The 26,612-nt window shown below is 46.2% G+C and overlaps 1 protein-coding gene and 1 non-coding gene across 36 annotated transcripts in view; one reads left to right on the top strand and one right to left on the bottom strand.

Moving 5' to 3' along the window:
- The window catches only part of Kcnma1 (potassium calcium-activated channel subfamily M alpha 1), a 706,053-nt gene that overhangs the window by 556,279 nt on the left and 123,162 nt on the right, over positions 1-26,612 (bottom strand). The window lies entirely within an intron of this gene.
- On the top strand, positions 16,327-16,433 carry LOC120097301 (U6 spliceosomal RNA). The gene has a single exon (XR_005494511.1). It is a non-coding gene; the product is annotated as a U6 spliceosomal RNA (small nuclear RNA).

Genomic DNA, 26,612 nt, shown 5'->3' with positions numbered 1-26,612 from the left:
GTTGCCACTTCAAAATTGCAACTTTGCTATTGTGGTGAATCATAATGCAAAGATCTGATATTTATACCATTTATCTTAGGTGAACCCTATGAAAGGGTCATTCAGTGCCCAAAGGGGTCACAACCTACAGGTTGAGAACCACAGTCCAGAGATTGAGAGTAGCATACCAGCTTCGGTTTCCTTTGTTTCATTACACCGTCTTTTGTTTAAATAGAATAGTATCCAGACATCGCTTTTTAATCAGCCACACATACCTTCAGAACATCACAGCACCCTGGGAGGAGGTACAGGCAGATATCATTAGCTCTGATTCAGAGGTGAGAACTGGGGCCTATATGTATAGAGTGGGGATAAGAGTTGAGTAAAAGTGTCAGGTCCCACAGCAAATGAAAGCTGAACCCACAACTTGAACTTGGGACTTCTAGAAGCAAGAATCTCAGGCCAGCTCTTGTTCACTATGATTGCAACATTAAACTGGCCACTGTGGTAAGTGCTCATATGTCCCCCACTGGGAATGCTCCTTTGCAATCCCATTTAGTGAGTTCCTACAAAAGCCACTGGGCTTCACCTGGACCAGCACCTCTCCTCCAAGCCAAGGTGACAGGGTAGCATCAGGAAGGCACAAGCTGCCAGGCTAATTCTTTCCTGCTACCATCACGAGCTACCTTCAAGGACAGTTCCATGAAGCCTGATTGTGCAGAAGGCTCATTCCCTGTGAAATAACAGGCTGGGAAGTGCCTGCCCCAGGGCCAGAGCAGAGGCAGCAGAATGGGTCCCTCCTCCCCCTTCACTGCTGTGGCACTGGGTGGAAACTGGGTCAGAGAGAGCCGACCCATTCATTTAATCCAAGCTCCCCCTCTCCATTCAGCTTTTAGTCTTCGGAGCTTTCAGCCCAAGGAAGCACTATTTCCTCTGGAAAATAAACAAAATAAATTAAGCCCATGCTCTTTGATCCGGGGCCTTTGTGTGGCTGATGGACTGGACAGAAACAATCTGCTGTCTTCCCGGGCACCTTAGAAACAGTGCAGGAATTCCAATGTGGCTTCTGGAGGCAGAAAGCCAGCTCCCAGACACCTGCCTAGCATTATAGTTGAAAGGAGCATGGCTTGGGGTAAGGGTCTTTGCCACCCACTCATTCACCAAAGCGAGAAGCCCGCATGAACCAAAACAGGGGGAGTCCGACTGTCAAACCCTACAATGCCAGTTCTCAGGCGGTTTCAGCTACAAATCTATCTGGTTTTGCTTTTCTTGTTCCCACCCACCCAGGCTTTTGTGTGGGCTGCTGGCCCCATTGACAGGCTTTCTCTCAGGACCTGGGAATGAAACATCATTATCTTCTCATTCCTCTCACAATTCCCAAGACTCTCCCTTTCTAAAGGAGTTTGCAGCCCTACCCTCATTGCTCTCATCTGTCAATCTATCCTGCTTATCTTCTTGGCCCATGGGATGATCAGAAGGCACTTGTTCACATGTCTGTCTTCCTGTTCAATTTCCAATTTGTCCCTGACCCCAAGGACAGATAATATCTTGATCAGCACTGTACTCCTAGCAATTAGAAAACCCCCTTATAAATCCAAGTGCAGAGTTCAGTGAGGAAAGGAGACTGGAAAACAGAATGGTTTCCAGAACCAGAACTTCCTGCATAGACAGGGAGATCCCTATGTCTTCCACTATAGCCAGTGGAGCCTAATTGGCAAGCTCCAGGATCAGGGAGAAACCCTGTCTTACAAAGTAAGGTGAACAGAGAGTGAGGGGGACTATGATGTTGACCTAAGTCCTCTACACACACAGGTACACAAGTACTCATAAAATAACACATAGGCATGCACAAGCACATGAACAAGTACACCAATAAATAAATAACAAACCCCTAGGAAGCACAGGGAGTTGGGAGGGCCTGAAAGGGTCATATCTTTAACAATTAATCTTGACTGTCAGCCAGACTAGATTGAGAGGCACCTGGGTGATCAGTTAATAACATCTCTGGCTGTACCTGTGAGGGTACACCTAAGACAATTAGATCCTCAGGGCTCTGAGGCAATAGACAAATGCATAATGTGATATGATATTGAGAGATGTTAAAAGGCATGAGGTGGGACCAAGCTGTAGGAAGTAGGTAACTTGGGTGTGTACCCTTGGAGACAGTTTTTTACCCTGGCCTCCTCCTGTTTCATGCCCCCTTTTCTCCACTTCCTTGCTCACCGTTGGGTGAGGTGCCCTGTGGCTTTACTCCCTCCCAGCCAAGCTGCACTCAAAATCTGAAACCATGGGCCCAAATCCATCTGTCCTTACAATAGCTTCTCTCTGGTATTCCTTCGCATCAATGTAAAAGCTAAACACAGTTCACCCTCATCCCTGCTGATTCAATTCCAAAAGAATAGCTATCCTTTAAGGGCTCCACAAGCACCATCAGTGAGCTGTCAGCTGACTCTGTGGACAAGGGAGAGGAATATGAGGGAGGCCCCTGAGCAGCTACAGATCAAACCGTCTCCCTCATATGAAGCCGTAGCCTGGGGGGAAACTGACTGCAGATCCTACTAGGGAGCTCAGGCTAGTTGCCACATACCTCTTACTAAAAGACATGATTATGAAAACAGAACCCCAGGTAAAGTGTGGCAGGAAGAAAAGCCAAGCCCTATGGCATCAAAGACACACACATATTCCTGAGGTATATGGGTTGTTTTTTTTTTTTTAACCCTGGAAGAGAGCAACTGGGGGACAGTACCCAAAGGGTTCCCCTATAGGCCATTCCATACTCACTATGTTCTGGCTTGTCTGTCATTAATAGTCCCACTTATGAGCTTCCTTGTTTCTCCCCCACCCCCCACCATTCTTTAAGGAAAGCAGGGCAAGCACCAAGCTAGAGTGCAGGCAGGATGTTCATACCTGAGGACTGGGATGCAGAAAGGATTTTAGCAGTTTGCCAAATCCACACAGTCACACAGAGGCAGAGCTGCAGTTAGAGCTCAGTCTGTGCGTGGAACAATTTCAACTACCTACCTATGACTTGCACACATGGGCAAATAGGAGCCCCAATAGTGATCTGGATGAGCTCTCCCAGATGAGGACAAGATGAGAATATCATTATAAAATGAATTATGAAGTATTGACCTTCCCGCTATTTTTAGGCTTCGGGAATGGAAATTTCATATGGTGTGAATGAGCAGTTTATTTGGATGGCTTTCCTAGGCAAGAAAGGAGAATAGAAAATAGGAATGGAAGGCAGAAAAGTCCATACAGGGTATGTTAACAGTCAGGACATTGCTGAAAAGAACCAAGGTTCATCAACACTGGGGAACTCTGAAAGACAAGGCCAAATGAAACACATTACTTTAAAAATATCCAGTCAGTCCTAAGATCTGTCAAGACATCTCAGAGCTTAAAGTTGCCTCCCCAAAACCTGACAACCTGAGTGTCCCGTCCATACCTGACACCCATGTGGTCTGCTTAGAGCATCTACACCTGCAAGTCACCCTCTGACCTCATATGTATGTATATGTGCTACAATCAAGCCAGGGTTACATAGTGAGACCCTAACTCAAGGAAACAGCCAAACAACAAATTCAGTTCCTCAGTCACCCTAGTCACACTTTCAGACACTGGATAGCACAGCAGAGGGACATCTCTACCAAAGTTCTACGGGCAAACCAGTGTAGGATGAAGTCCTTCAGAACTGCACCTTTCAGGGCGGGGTAGAATCTGACACATTTATACTCTTGTAGAGGTCTTTCATTGGCGAGGCTGCTCCTGGTCCCACTCACCAGCTCATCCTGGTGGAGGTGGAGCACCAACACGGGAGCCACTGTAAGGAACAGGAATGGAGGGTGCTACAGGACCTGGGGAGGTGGCTGCTTCAGTTACCAGCACTCTAGCACATGATGGCTCCTTATGTCAGAGTCCCTGTGGGAGCACCTATTTCCATAGCTCCTTGTCAACAGGAAATGCTTCTGAACATGAAGAATCCCTGCTCTCTGGTACACACAGAGGAAAGATGACAGGGCTTCTAAGCATTTGTGATCTGTAGCAAGACACAAAACTGTAGATGCTGACAACCACAAACACTCATCAAAAGGCTAAATTTGGAACTCCAGCAAAGCCTTTGGGAGCAGTGGCATTTCTGTGTTGCCTCTAAGAACTGTCTAGGGCTTCTCTGGCTCAGAGGGACTGAGTATCCCCACCAAGCGGGCTGAGCCATGTTATTGCTGAAACAGGTCTTTGAGAAGAGCCACCCTGAACACAAACCTGGCAATGACAAGGAAGCCTTGTAGGACCAGCATTCAAGCATGGCTTCCATTCCTGGCTTTGCTCAGCACAACACAGTACCCATAGCCTTTATTGGCTCTCTGGAGTCTGAAAACCTGAGTTCATAGTCCCACCTCCTGTTTCCTGTGTGCCTTCAGTGTGGTCTCACGTACATTACCTGAGACCCCTGCATTTCTTGTCTGTAAATGGGCAGGAAACTAATGTCTGCACAGTAGCACTGTGGTTTGTATTCAGTTCATGTTCATAAAGATCTTAGAGCAAAGATGACAAGATTTTTCTCAAACAGACCAGATTGCAGTTACTTTTGGGATCAGTCACAATGTCTTGATTTTGCTTGGTAGCCTCAAATAACCATAGACAATCGATATGGAAAAAGTAGGCATTGTTGTAGCTTTGATATGAAATGTTCCTCCACGGGTCATGTGTTGAAGCCTTGTCTCCCAGCTACCTACATTACTACTTTGGGAAGTCACAGGAAGTATGTAGGATATGAGGCCCAGTTGGAGGAAACAGGATCCTTTAAAAAGTTTATCTTAGCCCTGGTCTCTTCTTGGGATGCTTCTTTGCTCCTAGTTGCCAGGAACTGATCAGCTTTTCTCCTCCACTCCCTTCCACCATGATGATTGCCCTACCATGGCCCAGAATCATGAAGCCAGCTAACCTGGACTGAAACTTCTCACCCTGTGAGTCAAGGTAACTTTTGAGTTGTTTTCTCTGCCATCTAGTAGGGATGAAATTTAACCATCTCAGACATACATTTGTCAATAAAATGTATAGATCAGGCAGCGGGGGCCCCATTTGACATGACCCTTCCCATGATGCCTGTTGTCCACTGAGTGCTCCAGGAATGCTTGTTCAAGGAATAAAGTATACTGTGGTATCCTACTTCTCAGATTCTACCTGCACTGCTTCCTTTGCCTCCTGCTCTGGTTAGCCTTCAAGCCTTGCCAGACCCATTCTCAACCATACCCCAGAGCACCATGCTTGCTCTGTGCTCCACTGGCCTGCTATTTGTGGGATGATGTCTTCCATCAGAGAACCTGGTTGCTGTTTTCAAGAGATTAATCAGTGTCTTCGCCATCTCAAGGTCACACAGCAAGGACAAAAACAAGACTATTGCAGGACTCCTGGTTCCCGGTTCAGTGTGTAACTTTACACTTCACAAAGCTCCCGTGCCAGAAGGGAGAAGGCACAAATCACTGGGCAGTGTGAGCTCCCTGCCCACTCGCTGTCCATTCCCAGGGATATCTCACCCTTAGCTTTGCTCCCCACTGACCTCCCACCTCAGCTTTTCTGCAACTGCCAAGCACATTTAAAGCTTATTCCCTACATAGCATAGGCCTGGATCACTTTTGAATCTGTTACAGATTGTGAGGGTCCAGGTATGTGCTGAATGAAGCTGAGTGTAGTCTGTGTGCATTGTGTGTTTTCTCTTTTCTCTTCCACTTAGACTTGAGGAAACAGGAACAGGCCAGAAGGAACAGGAGGTCTTATTCTGTCCTGTAGTCAAGTTTTCATGGCTGAATTCCAAAGAACCTGTAGGCTGGGGTTGCCATCCCACCAGTGAGGGGACACCTCAAAATTCATGTCCAAAGTACTTTGCCCACAGATACATAAGACTCAGCTCACAAACATGCACAAAAATGTTTGTACATAGTTGTACAACAAATATGTAGCTGCAAACACGAATGTACACACACACACACCACACACACACACACACACATGCACACAGTCACAGAGACACACTAAAAGCACACAGACAGGTACATGTATACACTAACACATAAGTACATGCATAAACACACATTCATAGCTCATAAACATATAAATACACAGTATGGCACAAACATATATGTGTGTGTATACACATATATGCATATGCACACAGAAGCATTTAAACACATATATGTTCACATATATATATACCTCTATATGAGTAGCAAAATCATGGAGGTCCATGCATACTCTACACACATGCACACACACACACACACACACACACACACACACACACACACACACACACACACACTCGATTACTGCCTAATGTTTTTAGCTTTTCCCTTGCGGACAGATACATCATGCTTTTCTAGAAAAAAAAATATAAGGTCCCCAAGAAAGAAACTGGATCCTGCTTACTCTCCAGGGCCTTGTACCACCCACAGCATCCTACTTGGTATCATGAGCTCATCTGGTACTCAAAACTAAATCAGCGGGGCTGTCACCTCCTTGGCCTTAAGCCTATGGAAAGCATGTAGTTAAGATGTCTGGGATTCCAAGCAAGTGTCCTGGGCCCTGCCCATGAAGGCCTTCTCCTGCATGGCCTAGCTTGGGAACCTCAGCCTCTTGGCAGAGGGTTGCTCACTAACACCTCGACCGGAAGTGGGAGAACCATGATGAAATTCAAACCAAGTCATTTGGCCATTTGCCTGGAGCTAGAGTCAAAAGGTCTCCTGGGCTGGCAAGTTCATGGTAGAATCTACCGGCTAACATGGCCCTGGCCCTGACCCTGGCCCTGGCCCAGCACACTGCATTTCTCCACAAATAAAAACCACAAGCCTGGACCTCACTTCTATTTGAGAGTGACATGGGTCATACTCCTAACACCCAGCTTCCCTTCAGAGCAACATCTTGCCCAACAGTGGAGAATCCTATGTGGTTGGAGGAGAGTCTCAACTTCACTGACTCCCCCCGACTCAGGAGGGAGGTACAGGCCTTAGGAAACTTGATTCATAGCAGTGCCATACTAACCACCCAGACCTGCCCCATAGCATCCTGGGCCCCAGTTTCTTTCAAATGCACAAAACGGGGTCAGGGGCAGGAAGGTAAATCCATCTTCAACACGGAGAACACAATGCCATGGAGAGAGGACTCCATCTGACCTGCTTCCCAAGAGATAGGACCAGGAGAGAGACACCTTACAGAAGCCTGAGGAAGAACGTTCTCTGGCAGTGCTTCCCCAGTGAGCACAGAGGAGTCGCTCTGCAAGTTAAGTAATTGATGGAGCACACTCTAAAAATACAAACTAGGTTAGCACTCAGAGTGGTTCACTGCTCCAAGGGAGTTAATTCAGGCACTCAACTCTCCATGGAAAAGGAGCTATGATCCCAGAGCAGCCAACTCTTGGGCTGGGGGGGCTTCACCAGAAACCAGCTGAGTTGTGCTGTTGAAATATGGAACAGGATAAAAGCAGGGAGAGAAGGTGGGATGCAGACGGAAGAGTATGTGAGGTTCAAGCCCTAAGACCCTGGATCAAGACTACAGCTTCTTGGACTCTACCGCAGACCACTTGAACACGCATTTCCCAAGGGCGTAAAGGATTCTACTGAACGTTGACAAAGCAAGATCCTTACACCATACTTGAGTCTAAGTGAATATGCATTGTGGTTCCATGTGGAAAAACAAAGACCTATCAAGGGGACTTCTAGTCCAGACAGGGCAAGGCACCATGTTACAAAGCCAGGGCATTTGACGTACACCACCACCAGCAGAGCTCATGGCCTGATATATCCATCCACTTAAAAGCACCATCCCCTCCAGATGCTTCCCAGAGGCCTCTACTCAATGTGTGCAGCTTTCATCTGTATTCACGGTTTGTGGCCTTATCATTGCCTTGGCCAGCCTTCATATCAATTCCAGTTCCTCCCTACCGACTGGACATGTGTATGATGGAAAGTCTGTCTCCAAAGCCACCATCTACAGTCAGGGTCAGGTTGGCTGAGCAGAGCTCAGTGCATGTGAGGTAGAACACAATTAGTTTCTCCTGATGTGTGTGTGTGTGTGTGTGTGTGTGTGTGTGTGTGTGTGTGTGTGTGTGTGTGAGGGGTCAGTCACTAGGAGATAATTCGGCAGGGTTCCAGGCATGGGCATCTAGTTTGACTTTAACCCTCATCCTTACAACCCAGGAACGGGACTCTGCTGCTGCAGAGATACCTATGCAGATATCTAGAACTGCTCAGGTCCATAAAGGTCATCTTCTGCACCAGAGCTTTCATTTGCCTGGAGGGAAAGTCAGCGCCAAGTACTGAGGCCTCTCCATGGTCTTTGTTGTTTCCTGGCAAGGTCAGGGCAACTTGTCATGTATCAGTAGTCAGAAATAAGAGTGTAAGGGAAGCCCAGAAGCTTCTGAAAAGCTGTTCTCAGTGGCAAAGAGACACAGAAGGGCCCTGGCCAAGTTCTACAACAACAGGAGCCTCACTGACCTTGAAATAAGCCCCGCTCAGGATAGAAATGAAGCCACAGAGCTATGCTGATGGACTGGAGAATACATGGTTCAGACCACCAAGTGTAATGTGTTCTGCTGATATCGGTCTTCAACCTGGGCCTCCAAGATTGACACAAAGCACATTGTCAGCCTGACTGGAAATGGCAATTATCCTCTAAGGGATATCAAAGGATATCCTTTAGAATATTGTGCCTCAGTTTTTGTTTTTCTTCCTTCAAAGAGCACATTTGTTTAACCATCTGAACACCAGAATAGGTCCTGTAATTTGAGAAGGTCTGCTTTGGCATCCCCTCCTCTTTTAACCCTGTAAGAGCGTGGATGGGAGCCTCTGCAGTGAGACTGCCTGACTCCTAATCCTAGGTAACAGCTGACAAAAAGCTTATGCCCTCTGTGCTGTTACATCAGTGCCAAAAATTCATGAGAAAGTCCTCCCCCCAATATACATACCATATTGCAGAGTGTGGCTGTATGCAGAGATCATAGAGATGTCACTAAGTCAGAATGAGGTTGGTAGGGTGGGCTCTAATCCAACATCACTGGTATCCTTACAGAAAGAGGAGTCAGGACACAGAATCCTACAAGAAGATGCTGTCCATCCACAGATCTACGAGAGAGACCTGCAGCGAGTACTCCCTCACAATCCTCAGAACGAACCCCCTCTGCTGACACTGACTCCTTTGTCTTGGATTTCCAGACTGTGGAACTATCAACTGTAAGAAAATCAGTTATGCGGTGTAAGCCCCTCATCCACGGTGCTGTACTGCACAGGTCTAGCAACAGCCTCTACAGTAGCCAGCCATCCCACAGGGTACCCTCCTCACAGAAATGAGTGAAGGGCAGTCAGCAGAAACTGATATGCATTCTCTGTGATCTTATTTCTAAGGAGACTTCGCCTGCCTAAGTCTCTGCACATAGTTTCTCTTGCTCTGTTCATTCAGGAAGGACACCAATGCCAAAATTACACTACAGCACAGCACTGAGCAGGATCATTGCCAACTCCTTCATAAGCCCCTCCCCTCCCTACCCCTTCACCCTAAATTTCTCAGAACCAAAGAATATGACTTGCAAGCACTCACTCTGTTCCTAGCTGTAGGACATGTCAGCCCTGTGTGCCTCACACCTGATGTCTTCCAAGGCAAAATAAGGACCATCCCCTCCCCCACACCCCCACCATCACTGCCATTGCTGCACATCATCAGGTTAGCAACTTCAGATGTCTCCAGAGGCAACTGAAGAACCTGGGCTATTCGTGTCTTCCAATCCATGGAAATGAGAAGCCTCCTACAGAAACTTGGAAAAAAGGAAGCCTTCCCTATGAGTTCCTGTGAGAAGTGGGAACTGATTCCCACTTGGGTGGCTCCCCTGGCTACTCTAGGAAAAGGCAGCCTAGTATTGACAGCATCATACCTGTGTCCCTTTTAACAGAGTATTGACTATGAAAGTTGACAGAGGGGACGCCCTAGGGACCAGGATGAGTTTAGTAGAGGTTGTGGGAAAGTCCCAGGGCTGTGTGAATCTGCCTGGAAAGGGAGGGGCGCAAAGGCCTTCAGAAGGCAGTGGGGTTTGGACACACCACTCTCAAGAACAGACATAGGCTAAACTGAAACCCCAGCATTTTGCTGCCTCAGCAACTAGGAAGGCTTGGGCAGCCATGGCCCTTTCCCAAACTGAATGGCTCTGGTGACTAGAGTTCAGGTCATTTAGAACCCAGATGCCCAAGCCACTCTGACTCAGGAAAGAATTTTAATTCATTAATGCATTTTCCTGATGATGGGGGCGGGGGAAGAATGACAATTGACAATGGATTTGATGCCAGAAATTGGCCACAGAAGCCAGGAAGTAGCTAAGGGCTCTTTAGTGTCTGTATCTATGGCAAGGAATAGCACAGCATTCGTTTTTAATTTTAATCAGCTAATGTCATAGATCCAAGGATGCTGCCAAAAGTCTGTTGGCTCGCCAGCCATGCTAAGCACAAAGGCAGGGTTTGGGTGTTCCTCGCACTCCTGGCACCTGGCTCCCAGCTCTCTGAGCATCTTCTGGAGGAAGGCAAACCGGGGGACAGGCAGATCTTCACTGGCCTCCAGTTAGAGAGGAGCAGGAAAGAAAAGCAGATAAAGTAGACAATGCGGTGAGGGCCACAGCAATGGAAATGTGTTCATGTTCGCCCCACGGATGGCTGCGGATAGCTCACACCATGCCACACCAGGTCCCTCTGAAGACAAAGAGACCTAGGATCTGCTCCCATGCTACTCGGGATTGAGCAACGATTCTGATTGAACAAACTGGGGAGGTGATGCCAGAACTGAGGCACCGAGGTTGTTTGAGGGGTGCATCAAAGGAAAGGCGTGGCAATGTCACCCATGATGAAGCTTCAATGGAAAGAAACACAGGTCCCAGAAGAGGTAGCACCCGGGAATGTACATCTAAGGCTCCCACCGTGTCCCAAGCACCAAATTACTGAGGAAGAGGGTCTGTGCCACTTGAGGCTGCAGCATGAATCTCCTCAGAACTTTGCCAGCTCTCACAGGGGCCTCTGTGAACAGAAAAGAAATACTAGTTCCCAAGTCTTATTTTAGCTGCAAGCGGGGCCAGAAAGTCGAAAGAAACCTCTCTACACTAATCCTGATCATACTGAATGAGGCATTTATTCGTGTTCAAAAGCCTGTCCACTGGATCTGCCACCTCACTGGGCTCTAATTTGGGAAGCTCTCGTCTTATTTGAAGTGACCAAGTCTCTCTGGAATTGCCACCAAAAGCTACTTCCCAAGAGACATGATTTCTAGACACTTGTTTTGTCCCCAAACTTGGATTCTCCTACTTTGTTTCTTAAAATAATCTATATATGGCTATGCCAGCAGACAAGAAGCAGGAAACCCACCGTGTTGGCTGAGGTGGCAAGAGGGCTTTCCTGCCCAGGGGCACACCCCTGGCTTGGCTGTAGGCATATACCACATCCTGCACACCACACACATACTAAACAACCTTCTTCTGTGCCCCCAACACGTGCATGCTACACACATATAAGCTCCATACATACACTCTCCAAACATACTGTGTGTGCCCCCTTTACCCACAGACAATTACAAATCCTACACATAAAAATACACATACACCACACATGCTGATACCGTACATACTCACACACACATTTGCTCATACTCACAGTTCTGTTCTCTTGCCTTTAGGATAAAATAGGAGACTTTAGTTAACACTTAACTAGATGGCTAGCTGATGGTCCTAGAATGTCTCCTAGGCAACACGTTCTAGGCTCCAATCCCGCCACATCTGATACCTACCTTATCTCTGTTTCTACTGTTGTTTGACTCTGCAACAGACACAAGTATGCAGACAAAGTTAGCTTCCCAGTGGTTCACTCTGAACTGGTGAATGACTCTAGAATCTCCAGTTGGCCATGGGCCTTATCCAGGTTCCCCCTTAGGACAGCAGGGGAGGAGAGTAGAACCTGGGGAACCACAGTGTTGAAGACTTGCTCAGGCTCTCACAACGGTCCACAAGCACTCCTGTTCACAATGCCATAGATGCTGTGTCCACTGTTACCTATGGGATTCATCTTTGCACAGGATGCACCTCATGATCAACATGGGCTCTGTGTAGAAATCCCTCACTCTTGCGCTGAGCAGGGCAAGGTCCTCAAAGCAAAGCCATTTCCCAGAGAAGTACATGCCAGAATGTCTAGCATATATCCTTGCCTTGCTGTGACCTGACTGGGGTCAGTAGGTAAGCAAAGTGCTGCTGCTCGCAGGGGAAAGAAAGGAAGGGAACGCCCGTCTATAAGTACCCAACCGTCGTTTCTTTCTCTTTTTTTTTTTTTTTTTTCACACCACCCTCTTTCCCCACTAGGTGACTGTTTGGTTCATTTCCTTTCAGATGAAATCTGTTTCCCCAAAAGGGCTCTCAAAGAACACTGCTGACTTCAAACAACCAAGTTCCACCTCCACATGGAGCAACAGCTGTCAGTAGAACAAACACTAGGGAACTTGTAAGACCCAGAATGGGACATCTATCTATAAAAACACAGGAGGCCAGGAGCTCCTGTGATTCCCTCCTAAACCGGACCCCTGGCTTGACTGTAAAGGCCATGGGGACCAGTGGCCCTGGTATCAAGGTCAGAAGAGTTTCAAGTGGTTATATCTGTCCTCTCTCTTGCTGAGGGGTATCCAGCACAATGCCAGGGGTCTAGACAGGGATAGTGCTTTGCTTTCCAGTAGAACCTGACTTCTAAGATATGATATCAGAGTAGAAAGGAGAGCTGAATGATCCCTCAGTGGGGCATTGGGGACGAGATGATGTAACCCGTGACCTTTCAAATTCTTTTCAACCTTGAGAGACTCTGGTTCAACAAAAAGAATAAGAAAGCCACTGGAGACCTCCAGTCACCTGCCTGCTGGGCTCCCCTTTGGGTCTAAAAATAAGATTTCCATATCCCTGATCTAAATTACCTCCCTAATAATGTATCACTGTGGCTATAAATATGTGTCTTTGAGGGCCAGCTAACATAATTATCTTAATCAGCTATACTCACTAGAAGGACTGCCAGCTCTCTTCTTGGTCTTGGCTCAACAGGCTGTGTCTCCTCCCTGACCTCAGCAGTACTGGTCCTTGGTACAGTCATAGGGATGACTTTCCAGTAGAAGCAGGGGGGTGGGCTTTACAAGAAGTCTTTCATCCCCCCTCTGTAATAAACCTGTAACTTTCATTTTATGCTAGGGTCTCACAGTATCTCCTGATCACTCACTGAGAATTCATAAGTGGATAGATAGGGTTACAATTGCCACTGTCTATAGGGGAAGCAAGAACATGAGCACCATATCCAGCAGTGTGAGAGTGAATAATGGGCTCTGATGTGTTTCCCCCCTCCTCCCCCCAGACCCCAGGATAGGTCTATGTTTGAAGGCAGGGCCTTTAAAAATGATTAATTCAAAGGAAGCTATTGGGTGTGTCTTAATCCTACACAACCAGTATCATTCTAAGAAGCCACACATAGGGGAAAGACTAGGTGAAGACAGAGAGGACAGCCACCTAAAAGCCAAAGAGAGAGACCTCACAAGATACCAACTCTGCCTGGACCTGGATCTTACACTTCCAGCCTCCATGATTGCATAGCCACGAAAGTCTATGTTTAAGACCACTACCATGAACATTGGTTGCATTTGTTAAGGTGGTCCTGGCAAACTCACATAGGGTGGGTGCAAGTCTCATCAAGTTTTAACTTCTCCCTTTCTCTCTTTCAAAGGTTGTACCCTAATTTGTGTATGTGACTCTCTGAGGCGATTTCAGGGAAAAGAGGGTCCAGGGGGAGGTAGAGGACAAAGGTCACTGTACCCCAGTCAGGAGAGCTGGTGGATTCACACAGTTGGTGGTCCTCAAAACAACTGTCATCTTGGCCATCATTACCTCACCAATTAGCCGAAGCATCTGGACCAAATGACCTCTACAAGGTTCGTCCTGTTGCCAACCTTCTACACTTCAAGTTCTGAAGCTTTGACAATTCATCAAGGGACAGCTGTGACACCTAAAGCAGGATGGAAGACACCCTGAAGCAGAGAGTGGGACACTGATAGGTCATTGTTGCATCATGACTGTTTCTGAGGTCTAGTAGCATCAGTTCCTACCCATGCTCCCTACTGCCTGGTCATGTCCCCGAAGCACATGTGTAAACAGGCTCACAGAAATGTCAGAGTCGTGGAACAGCCAAGCAACCTCTGCCATTACAAGCAGACAAGAAGGAAGGGTGGGGTGTCTAGCAGCTTCTTAGGGCTGACACCACATCTGGCAGTGTCCCCAGCAAGCAGGATAAGCCTTCAGATGAAGATGAAGGTGGAGTTGGTCCTCGTGAGTCCACCACAGACCTGGCTGCCAAACTACTACACTCTGAGAGATAATGCAGCACTGGGGCCAAAGCGAGGGAGTGATGACACTGCACTGAGCCCTTCTGATGGCACCGGGGATGTCTACAGTGCTCTTCAGAGGGTCATCACTAGGTAAGCTTAGCATTGTATGTTTTACATGGGGTATTCACCAGCACAACTGCCCAGGAGTGCCAATGCCCATTTTGCAGATGAAGAAGCTAAGGCTGAGGGAAGCTAAGCAAAATAATGTTGTTGGATAGGGGAAAAATGAACCTGTGAATCTTACCTTGACCTAGAACAAAGATATTTAATATACTGTTACCAAATAATTTGAAAAGGAAGTCATGTAGCGAGAATTGGCAGAGGCACAACACAATGACCCAGAACATACCACTTGAACATTTGGTGGGTTGAAATAATCTCCAAATTGAAACAGCTCTTGGCAATCACATATCTGATGACCCCAGCATTTGGCCAGGAAACTGAGGTCCAAAATGTCACTTGCTCAGGGGCCACAGCAAGCCTTTGGCAGGCTAGGGCTAGGGATCTTTCTATTCTAAGATTATTCTGCTTTGTAGTTGAGAAGCTTCCTCTTTAACAAAATACAAAACACTGAGAGCAAGGTCTCCTGGCATACCTGTTTGGGGCTTCAAGGAGAAACTTCTACTTCCATTCCTGAACCTGGAGCTTCCCTCTCTGCCAGGAAACAGGCATCCTGCTCTGGACAAGAAAGCAAATGAACTTAGTGCTACCCTCACAGGATGAGACTGCTGGGAGTCGCTCAAAAGGCTGGAATTAGAAATTCTAATTATTAGAACTCTCAAATGAACCAAAGGACAATGTATAATTAGCACATGTCAAAAGGCTACTCCCAACGGCAATGCATTGTAAGCCAGAAAACAAAGATAGACTTAGAAAGGGGACAGGGAGCCATGCCTGTTCAGCCTCCTGATCCTCCTTGCCGGCCTGAATGCAACCAATCCCCACTTTGTAAGCCCCATTCCTTCCTGCTAGTGCTGGCCTTTGTCCTGTGACCTTAGCCCAGTATGGGAGTCTCTGCTCTTCATGTTTCCTTCTCTTGCTGCCCAGACAAGGGCCTTCTACACAGACACTCCATTACTCAGGACCGGGTCAACTCTAAATCCAGATGAGAAGCTGGGTAGAGGTAATCATGTCTGCTGTTCTGGGATACCTGTAAGGTTATAAAGACTGGACCCTTTGTGGGGAAGAAACCATCTCCAGTGGACTAATGATATCATTAGCTGTTGCGCTAGTGCCTGAAGCTCAATGAATGAATCTTCTGCTGACCCATGGGCCATTGATACCTTTTCGAGCATTTCTTGGCTATTAGAGTACTCGAGGTAGAAATAGCCAAAGATATAAAATCAACTATCCACAGTCCCACCCTCTAGAAACTCACGGGAGATCAAAGGTAGTAGATCCTTTAGTGTCTCAGGAAGAGCCTTGTGCTGTATGGCCTGTGTCCCGCAGGCCAACATGTCTGGCCTTGACATCTACAACCCATCACAGACCATTCTCAATCCCTACATAATGTCTTAGCTAAGCCTCTATGACCTGTGCTACAGAGATCATTCCAACATCGAAGATCCCATAAATGGTACTATAGAAAACACTCAATCAAACATAACAGGCTTTCTGTGAAGGACAGATGACATCACCATCCCATGACCCAGTGGATACTCTGCTGGCTGCAAGCTGAAAGAACATGTGATCTTTAGACACATGAACCTTACTTTGGTGGTACCCAGCTCTTTGAACAAGCATGTAGGAAAGGCAGTTTATCATGCTTGTGTTTGCCAAAGAATCTTCTAGAAGGTGACCTGTTCTCCCACCCCACCCCATGATACATAGCCAAAGTAATATATTCAGTGCCTACAGTGGCAAGCAAATGGGCTCTGGTGTATGATGATGACTGATAAAGCAGTGTGTTAAAAAGAATATAGGGTGCTCCCTTCAGCAGCACATACACTAAAATTGGAATGATACAGCGAAGATTAGCATGGCCCCTGCACAAGGATGACATACAAATTTGTGAAGCATTCCGTATTTTAAAAAAACAAAAACAAAACAAAACAAAAAAAAACGTAGGGCTCAGTCAAAAGGAGAGAAGAATGATGTCTGTTGTAAGCAAGGAATGGGAGAATGACCCTTGGTCACTTGTGGCCTAGGCAGGTAAGATTCCCACGTTCCTCTTAAAGACCCTGGTCATAAGAGTGAGATATATTTACCAATCCCCTGACAGATATCCATTCTATGTGAAACACTACAACTAAGTTGTTTCACCCAGCAAAGCCAGACACATCCCTGGCAAGAAAATGCTATTTTGGGGAAATGAACCATCCCTCAGTTCCTGTTGCTATGTGTCAGGTGGTCCCAAGCATGTTGTTTATGAGCTGTGAACAACAATGTACAAATTTGGGCCCATTATCCAAGGTTCATGGTTGCTGGACACTATTATACAGAATCACCCAGCTAAGTATGTTCCTTCATATAGCAAATGCCCTGGAACCATGAATCCTTATGACATTTTTAAAAAGTCTTTTCTACTTCCTGCCTTTATGTCCTCTCAGGACAATATGTTCTCTGAACTTAAAGCTTAGCATAACAAGAGTTCCTCTATTCATCCAAGTAGTAACTGTTTGTATTTTAAGATGCAAGTCTCACTTGGCAAATCAGGATTAGTGAGAAGTCTGTCTTTCCTTAATTGCTCTGCGTATAGTTTCATACAGCCATGAGGTATGTGTACCAATTGCCAGCAGGTCCAGGCTGTAGTCAACCCCATGGAGAAGGAAAGCCTAGCAAATGAACACTCTGATCCTGACCGAGAGGAAAAGGGAACAGACTGTGTCCAAGCCCATCCGAACCATCATCTGTGCCCCAGGAATGCTGCAAGCAAACAGCCTGGGTGAGTCATGGGAGTAGAGGGATCCTTAAGTAATTGATCCTATGGTTTGCAATTGGAATCACAGACACGGAGCGTGGACTAGCCACAAAACCTCCCAAGTCTCCATGGAGGTGGAAACCAGATGCACCTGCCCACCTTCCTACTATGAGCCAGGGATGTTTAAGAGATGGCAGCATCACAAAGTTGTGCGTGCTAAATCTCACCTATGTACCTTTTCCTCTTTTTGTTGCTACGTCAGATGGTTTCACATTGCATGTCTCAACGCCAAAGTTGAATATCAATGAGTATCTTCCTTAGAGTTAAAAAGCACATTTCCATGCATGCTGAATACACTCAGGATTGCAATGCAAATGGAGCAATGTGTATAACTCTGGGGAAAAGATAGTGCATTAACACTCATAACAGCTCCCTCTCCCTCTCCCCCCCCCCAAAAAAAGCCCACTACAAAGCAATAATATAGAAAAGGGATGAGAACCTATCTAATATATTAGCATTTCAAAACAGAGTTCCAGTGACAGGTGGACATGCTACTAGAGATTGTCAATGGAGACAACAAAACACCAAATTGTATGTTCTCTGGGATCTCAGCGTTACAGAGAAATCAGTGCAGTAATAATGTGGAGAGAAAAGTAAAGCAAAGCGGGAGAAATGACAAATGTTTCTGCTATGACTGTGAAGGAATTATTTCATTCCCCTGTTTACTGTGCGTGGTTCCCAGTGTGCCCACAGGACCTTTGGAAATAATGCGATAGTCATAGGAAACAAAAAGGAATGTGAGCAGACATTGGCCATCCTTCTTAGTGTTTATAAAGAAACAGATCATTTGCCCCTTTCTATGTCATTCTGATGGTCACAGAGATGTCAAGCACGAACACAGGCAAAGGCCTTCTGGTACCAAGGACCAGCCCAATACTAGATAAACAGTGGGTCCATAATAAAATGCACTTGGGAAGGGATGGGGAACACCCACTCTTCCTCTTCATAAAGCCTCATCCTTACCTTACCCAGAATCTTAGTATCTGAGAGTGTCTATATCCGTGAAAAACAAACGCGATAAGCAACCTGGGGAGAAAAGTTCTACATCACAGTCACAGAGGCCATGGTGGGGATGCTTGCTCTCTCATGGTGTCTATAGCCTGTTTTCTTATAGCACCCAGGACCACCAGCCCAGGGGCCACCACACATGAGCTGGACTCTCCAGCATCAATTATCAATCATGACAAGACACCACAGGCGAGACTGTAGGCTAATCTGGTGGGATCACTTTCTCAACTGGGGTTCTCTTTTCCAAAGGGACTCTTACTTGTGTCAAGTAAGATATAAAACGAGCTAGCAAAGTGAGTGAGGCATGACATGGTTCAGCCTACATCCCAAGAGCTCCCTGAAAGACTCTCTGAGCCCAACAGACAACAGTGATAAACTACAGTAGTATCTCTGTCAGGCAATTCTTTCTGTCCTCTGCCCATAGTGTGCCATTAAATCCTTGCCACATCACTAAGGCAGACACCACTGGGTTTGTTTGAGACAACCAGAGACTAAAGACTACTCCAAGTCAAGACAGGTAGTTAAGGTATCAAATTTGCCCCCCATCCACAAGCTGCCTCGTGGCCCATGGGCCTCTGCTAGTCACTCTTTGTTCTGGGTCTTTGCCATTGACAAAAGCCACTCCATGCCCTCCTGCTGAGCTGCTGCTGTCTACACCATTTTCTAACTTGTTCCCCAGGGTCTTGTCTTCCGTGCTAGGACATGGTTAACCTATCACGTCTACCTGTCTCTCTCTTGCTTCCTTTCACTGGAGTGGCCGTGCCTTAGAATTCTTCAGACTTCCCACAGAGATGCCTGAAGATTTCTTAAATGCCTGCCACCTCAGATATCAGAGACACTTACTCATTGATTAGCTGATGAAGCAATGGTAAAGAGGACAGTGGTCTTATGAGCATTTTGGCCTGTAAATTAACACAGAAACTGCAAGGGTCCACTGACTTTGCCAGCTAGGACACCAACATGTGTCACCTTTGCTGTTAGCATTGTCCCCCATTATAATAAGCCACTGACTAATAAATGAGAGGGCACTGAGAAATCAGGATGTGAACCTGGGCTGGCTCCAGATCAGAGACAGGACGGGCCTGACCACATCACCGCTCATCTGGCTTCAGGAATTCTATCCTAATTTCTAATCCACAGATTAGGGTCTGGCACAATGAACCAGGGCTCCTGCAGGCAAAAACAAACCTCTGGTATGAACCTGTTGCATGCAGGACCTCCAGCAAGTCCAGCAGAACCATGTAACTCCAGCTGAGTCCAAGGCAGCCAGGAGAGACTTGTGGTCTTTATGAGGTGATTGAGGTGATTTATGCAATAAAGGAGATATTCCACTCTCTAGGAACAAACAATTCAACAGAAACAGGTCTGGGGAGAGCAGATGGTATTCACGATGACATCTTTTAGGTCTGAGCACACCCTAAGGTGATACATGTGGGAGATAGATTAGATACAACAGTGTGGACTAAGTTCTTTTGGGACTGCTACAGACTTTACAGAGGCTCTAGACCACCGCCCACCCTGTGAAGGTTTCCTCTCCTGGCTTCCTTGATGACCCTGGCTTCCCACAGTTTTCCAACTTCTTACACCCATGTGATGAACCTATAACATGCATGTGTGCAAATATGCAGTGCTCTTTTGATAAGAGCACATTTTCCTTATGTGTAAGGGTTACCTCGTCTACCTCCTACATCCCACCGAAGAAGGGACCTAGGAGCCTTGAATTAATAAACAAATGAAAGCACTTGTCATTTGTCAGTGGGTCAGAGAAACACCAAAGTGAAGCTCAACTCAACCACAATACTTTGGAAATAAGTTAAGTCGACAATGGCATTTGCAACTGCTTGGAAGCTTCTGGCTGCCAAACGCTAGTCATTTGGCATCTTTTGCATGCACTAATCATATGGATGAGGTAGCATCCTCATTATTCCTTCTATTGGATAGGTTAGAGAATAAAAGCCAGTGGGTTACCCAAGGCTGAGAACACTGGCGTTGGGAGCTACTGTGAGATAGGGCCATAGAAACCACTAAGGGGCAATTTGTCTGAGGACTGTCTTGTTTAACTGTAGTTCCAGAAAAGTACAAAACTCAAGTATCAAGAGCCTCAGAAGTGAATGGTGAACCTGGTGACTCTACAGGACTCAGAAACTGAGGCCAGGCAGGACTGCCCTGAGTTGTCTTTTGCTAAACTGCTGGTTAGACGGTTCCCATTCTTCACTTTTATTTAATCAAAGCAAAGAATTCATAAGAATCCGCAAGTAGTCATTCATCAGACAGATTTAATATTTGATAACCCCGCAGTTTAATTTTTTATGGCTCTGGTGAGTGGAGAAAAGATCTCTTGGGGAGGCTGCCACCTTCCCTGGGAAAGAAGAGCAGATGGCCAAGGGAGCCAGGAGCACAGGCATGAGGAGGCTCTGCAGCATCTTCCCCAGACTGAGACACTACTGCTGAGATATAAGGTTAAAGTTCACAGTGGATGCCTCTTACATTCATAACGAAAATCATGAGAGAAGGTAAGATTAGAGGACAACAAGCTGAGGTCATCGAAGATCATGGTGGAACCCAAGCTCCACAAGCACCCCTTCTTCAGGAGGAGAACACAATCTCCTCAGCCACCTGACCACAAGAATGTGCTATATAAAACACAAAGGGAAAGACTTCCTGCCCTTCTGGGGCCACTCAATCTCTTTCCATACCCTCTCAGGAGTAGACCTCCCAGACACCAAAGTTCTTCTTTCTTACATATCATGTGTTTCTTCTGAGGCCTGGGAGTCAACCAAAAAGAAGAACTTGGAGCCATGAGTTCCACAGACCCACTCCCCATTGCGGAATCCTCTGCCTTTTCATTGGCTTCCAAATTAAATTATAGGAATTTCTGTCTCTTCGACCCCAAAATTCAACTCTTGACATGTATGACCTACTCCTACATCATGTGTATGTCTGTATGCCTGTCTGTCTGTCTTTCTCTCCCTCCTTCCACCTTCTTCCTTTACTATTCTGTCTACCATGATAAACCAGTATCCCCCTCCCTTCCTCTCTCTCCCATTCCTACTCTGTCTACCATGGTACAGCTGATATCTAAGAATCTCATCAACATCCACCCAGACAGTTTGGGTTTAAAAGGAGCTGTAGAGGAGACTCACACCAGCAGTCAGCATGCATTTCAGCTTTAATGTCTTTTTAATTGCCTGGAAACAAAACAGTTTAAGAGGAATCTCTCTGCTCCAACCCTCCTTTCTCTGTTCCCTCCACTCTTCCAGAAAATAAATGTCTCAGCAACTTTCTAGCAATGCATAGAAGTGTCTCCACAAACCTCAACTCATTTCTCCTCATCCCTGTTCATCAGCAGTGTAATAGGAAGAAGCACCCACTTCATCAGCACAGGGTTTGTGAAGGGACAAACCCTGTGTGTTGTGGAGACAGGTGTGTTGTGGGGGCAGGTGTGTGTTGTGGAGACAGGTGTGTTGTGGGGGCAGGTGTGTGTTGTGGGGGCAGGTGTGTGTAAGGCAGGTGTGTTGTGGAGGCAGGTGTGTGTAAGGCAGGTGTGTTGTGGAGGCAGGTGTTGTAAGGCAGGTGTGTGTTGTGGAAGCAGGGGTGTGTGAGGCAGGCTTGTGGGAGCAGGTGTGTGTAAGGTGGGAACCGCGTGCTCCCATCCTCAAGAAAAGATAGGGTTTGTGACACTCTTGCCCCCATCTTCCCGCCCTGTTTCTGCATCTCTCTCACCTCACAGGCCCTCCAGACTCAAAGTCCAGATAGCAACCTGACAGCAGCCGGGACAGGCAAGTCTGGACCTCTTACGGGAGATGGACCCTGCTATGGAAACACTGGGAGTGGTATGTGGAGAACAGAAAGCTGTTTGCCCATTTTCCTCACTTAAGAAGCTGGTGAAATTACGAGTAAGGATTATCTGCGCACTGGGACAATTCATGCTGTAAAAACAGCACTGGGATGACAGAGAGAGCAGGCAGTTTATTTGCTGTCTTGGCACTACAGCCTAAGCAATTATCAAAATGGCTAAAGGACAGAAAGCGATGTCATCACCATTCTCTCATCCTAGAAACCAAAGGGCTTTTCTTGAATGGTATGTGACACTTTCATAAGGGATTATTATGAGACTACTGGGGAAGTACAAGATAGACTAGGACCTGGCCTAAGATAACCAGAGTCAGTGAGAACAGAGATGCCACAGGGAGGGAAGACTGTGACTCATGGGACAGAAAAGCTCGCAGAGCCCCAGTGATTTCTACACAGGTGTATTTTCTAGAGAAAACATGGCAGAAACCATTTCATAAATGGCTCTAATATTTTCTCATATTTGATTGCTATTTTTAAAGTACAGGATGCTTTAAAGATGCCATGCTATTTGATCCTGTTCAGTGGGTGGTATTACTCCTATTTTCTAGGCGAAAAGACCTGAAAGGTCACAGAAGTCCACAAGGGAAGAACAGGGAAAACAGACATTTCTGGGCATTCCTACAAAAATTACAGGAATAATACAACCAACCAAGACACCTGGCACTTCCCCTGTGCCCTGCCTGGCACTAGGGACTTTATACCAGTGTTAGCTTCTGTTTTAAGCTTTATAACAAAGTTAGTAGAGAGGTGTAGTGAACATTTGTCAGATGAGAAAAATCAATGTTCAAGGACCTAGAAAGTTACCCCAGGCCACAGAAGTAGCAGGAAGTAGAACAAACACTGAAACCCTGCTCCTCCCCCAAGTATCTACCAGAATGATTTTCCATCTACAGCACCCATTATAATCACCCAGAAGAATGGTTGTCTGGTCAAAGGATGCGGGCCACACCCAGAGTCTCTGGATGGCTGATGTGGGGAGCTAAGAATCTACAATAGGTTCACAATTGATGCTCATGAATCTAGTGAAGGAGCCCCTCACCCCTTGCAAACTTCTGCCCTCTCTAGCATGTCCCTGTCACTCAATAGCAAGTATGAAAGTCCAGATAGGGAGGTGAGAGAACAAGCCATGTAATATATGGTTGCAGATAGCTCCCTCTCTGGTACACAGGACACTCCCTTGAACAGCATACATGCATGACATTTGAGCACTGGAGGCTGTAAGTACCACCCTAGGGATGTGATGAACCAATACATACTAAAACTCACTTCTATTATTCTAAAAGGGAATGCAATGTCTTCTTTCTCCAACTGAGCCATCTCTTTTCTCATTACAACATGATTTTGGAAAGACAGGGAACACTCAATAGTGAGTATCACATAAGTCTCTATATGACCCATCACATGCTGTACTGTGCCCAAATACATACATACAATAATCAATGCACATAGAAATGCCCATTTAAAAGGATGATGGGGAAATATGAATTGATAATTCAATATTCCCTTTCTATATTCTGAAAGATAGCCTTGTACATCCCATTTTGGACAGTGAAAAATCAAGAATTCAGTGCTGCTATTTCTAAGGGCTGGCTGTGATAGCCTGTGAACTGCCCCTTGTGCCTGGGGACCAACATCTCTGGGTTGATTAAAGAAAAGCCATGTCTTCCTTGTTAGTTAAGCCCCTGGAGGAAAGATGATGCCAATCCAAGTTTATTCCAGATTGAGGGGTCTCTCAGGATGCCAGACTTTAGATGCAACTGGAACAACTGCTGACTTTAAGCATGAGCCATATACCTGGCAACATCCAGTGACTGAATATTTATCAGTCCTACCCTGGTCCTGACCTCTGCCATGAGTTCAAACCCCGTGATTCCATTTACAAGTTTTGAGCCAACTTTTCCTCATCATGGAATCATTTCTCCAAAGAGGATGAGGGTTAGGGTTAGGGTTAGGGTTAGGGTTAGGGTTAGGGTTAGGGTTAGGGTTAGGGTTAGGGTTAGGGTTAGGAAACATAAAGGTGTCTTGAAAGACAACACCTACCTCCAAAACCTTGTCATCTAAAGGCAGACAGGAGGAAATGGAGCCATTTCTACTTCAGAGGGCATGGAAGAGCACTGAGTTGGGGACTGAAGACTAGACTCTGGGATCTCCTCCAGTAATAATAGATGACATTCAGATAATACAGTATGCCCAGGACACTAGCATCCTTGGCTGCCAAATGAGGTACAGTGACCATATGGTTTGGGTTACCCAGGATTCAGGGGTCTTCCAATATGCCAGATTTTGGATGCTAAAACCTTAGCAGCTCAGAGCTTCAGCCAACTGGAAAATTTGGTAATGGATGTTAAGTGCGGAACATGTACCCAGCACGGTCCAGGTGATGGAGTGTTTATCAGCTCCACTCTGACCCTGACCTCTGCTGTAAGGTATTCAAAGAGAGCTGGAGGGTGGCTGAGGCCATCGTTTTCAAGGGTGATGTAATCCTACCAAGATAGAAATGATACAACAATAAAAATAAGCCATTCAGTACATCAAATGTCAAAATCAGATAAAAACAGATGCTGGAAAGCGGACATAAGGCAGGCTGAATTGGCCAGGACGGATGGTCTAAAGGAAGCTGGGCTGCAGGAGATGGAATGAGCATGAATGAGCTACAACATCCCTCCCAGCTCACCTTCAACTCCCTCCACCTCCTTGACTCCATCCATGACAGCAGAATAGAACCTTCTATCAGGTCCAACCTCTTGGTGCCCCTCTCACATTCCACGGCCTCAGTGTTCTTGTCTTTAAAACAGAACCAAGCCCACCTGACTTGCAAAGTTTTCTAGATTTTGAAGAAAGTTCTTCACACAAGCATTTTGACACCACGTCTTAGAGAACACGCTCCGTAAAGGTCCACTGTTTGTAACTTCTCTTGCCCTCTTCCATCTGTTCACAGACCTGGAGTATTTTAAAGGCGCAGTGCTTTGTATCCAGAAGTTTCACATTAGTGAGCCATTAAAATCAGTATAGCAGACTGGGGCCTGCTCCTGCCCATCACTCCCAAAGATAACCAACGAGGTATATGGGGAGAGAGAATGGGAAAACCCGAGCTTTGTGCCGGGCCAAGCCTGAGAGCTTCCTCCAGCTCTGTTCAGATAAAAAAATGCATTCAGCTTCCAGCTAGAACTCAGTACTTCACTCAGGTCATACAGAGGTTCTCCAGGCTCCCCAGTCCCCAAGTACTGAAGACAAAATTCTGCCTTGGGAACTGTCTTGTCAGACTATGACAAGCCCAAACCCCCAGCTAAACATTAGCTAGGGTTGACGTAAGACTCTTGGAATGAAGCCTCTGGAGAGCAAAGATGCTGGCCTCAAACCTCAGGTAACACATTGGTGATAGCATCGGGGAGACTCCCCTCCCGGCAGGTCAGTGCTAGAATTAGACAAATGTAGTAAAATTCAAGGGCTGACTTCCCAACATTAAGCATTCACTTCTGTCTCATGGGTCAACTGGAGAGACAAGGCACATGGAGGACAAAGGTAGGGATGGATACAGGGAGATCTCGCTGTCTGGCAAAGGGTTCTGCTCCACTGAACTCCTCCCACACTTCCACTTTGTATTAAATCTTCAACACAAAGCCCTTGTAAAAGCAATTAGATCAGGTCAGAATTTGGGGTTTTATCTTTTGAGGGTTCTTTATTTCCCTTTTTCTTTTTCTTTTTTTTTTTCACATTTTGAAATAGGCTTTCATGTAGCCCAGGTGGAACTCACATCATATAGCCAAGGCTAGCCTTGAATACCTGGTCCCCTAAGCTCACCTCACAAGTGCTGAGATTACAAGTGTGCACGGCTAGACACTTCAACCTTAGCAGCTCAGTGAGAGAAGTGTGCAGTTCTCTCATTGTTGGGGCCACCGCTGTCAATTTGGCATCACAATCTGGTACAAGAGACACAACACATATCCTATGATGTTTTCTTTTTAAATCTGTCAATTAATAAGCAAACCTGAAGTATAAGACATTTGGAAAATTAGCAGTAATTTAAAGTGGTCATTCTCAAAGTGTGGCCCTGGAGCAGTAGCTGTATATGCAGATTAAATAGAAATGTTCAGGTCTCCATTCCTATCCCAGATCTATGTTTTATAGAGTCCCAATAACCACATACAAGGTGATTCTGTGTGTTTGAGTGTGGCCTCCTAACAGCGTAGGTACCCACTTAGACTTAAAAGCCAATGATGTCGTCCTGAACTGTCAGATACTTTCTTTAAAATGCTTGACTTCTGCAGGTACTCACTCCCTCATGTTTGAACATCTGCTCCATAAAGGTCAATGACAATCTGACATGGGACATCAGATGGATAGTCACAAGATGACCGGTAGCATGATGAATCCTCCAAGCAGCCATCTTGTGCGATTCTGAATGTTGAGAAGCATTCAGTCTAAA

The sequence above is a fragment of the Rattus norvegicus genome, chromosome 15 (genome assembly GCF_036323735.1).
Source record: "Rattus norvegicus strain BN/NHsdMcwi chromosome 15, GRCr8, whole genome shotgun sequence".
NCBI classification, from domain to species: domain Eukaryota; kingdom Metazoa; phylum Chordata; class Mammalia; order Rodentia; family Muridae; genus Rattus; species Rattus norvegicus.
This window is presented reverse-complemented; position numbering and strand designations above follow the sequence as displayed.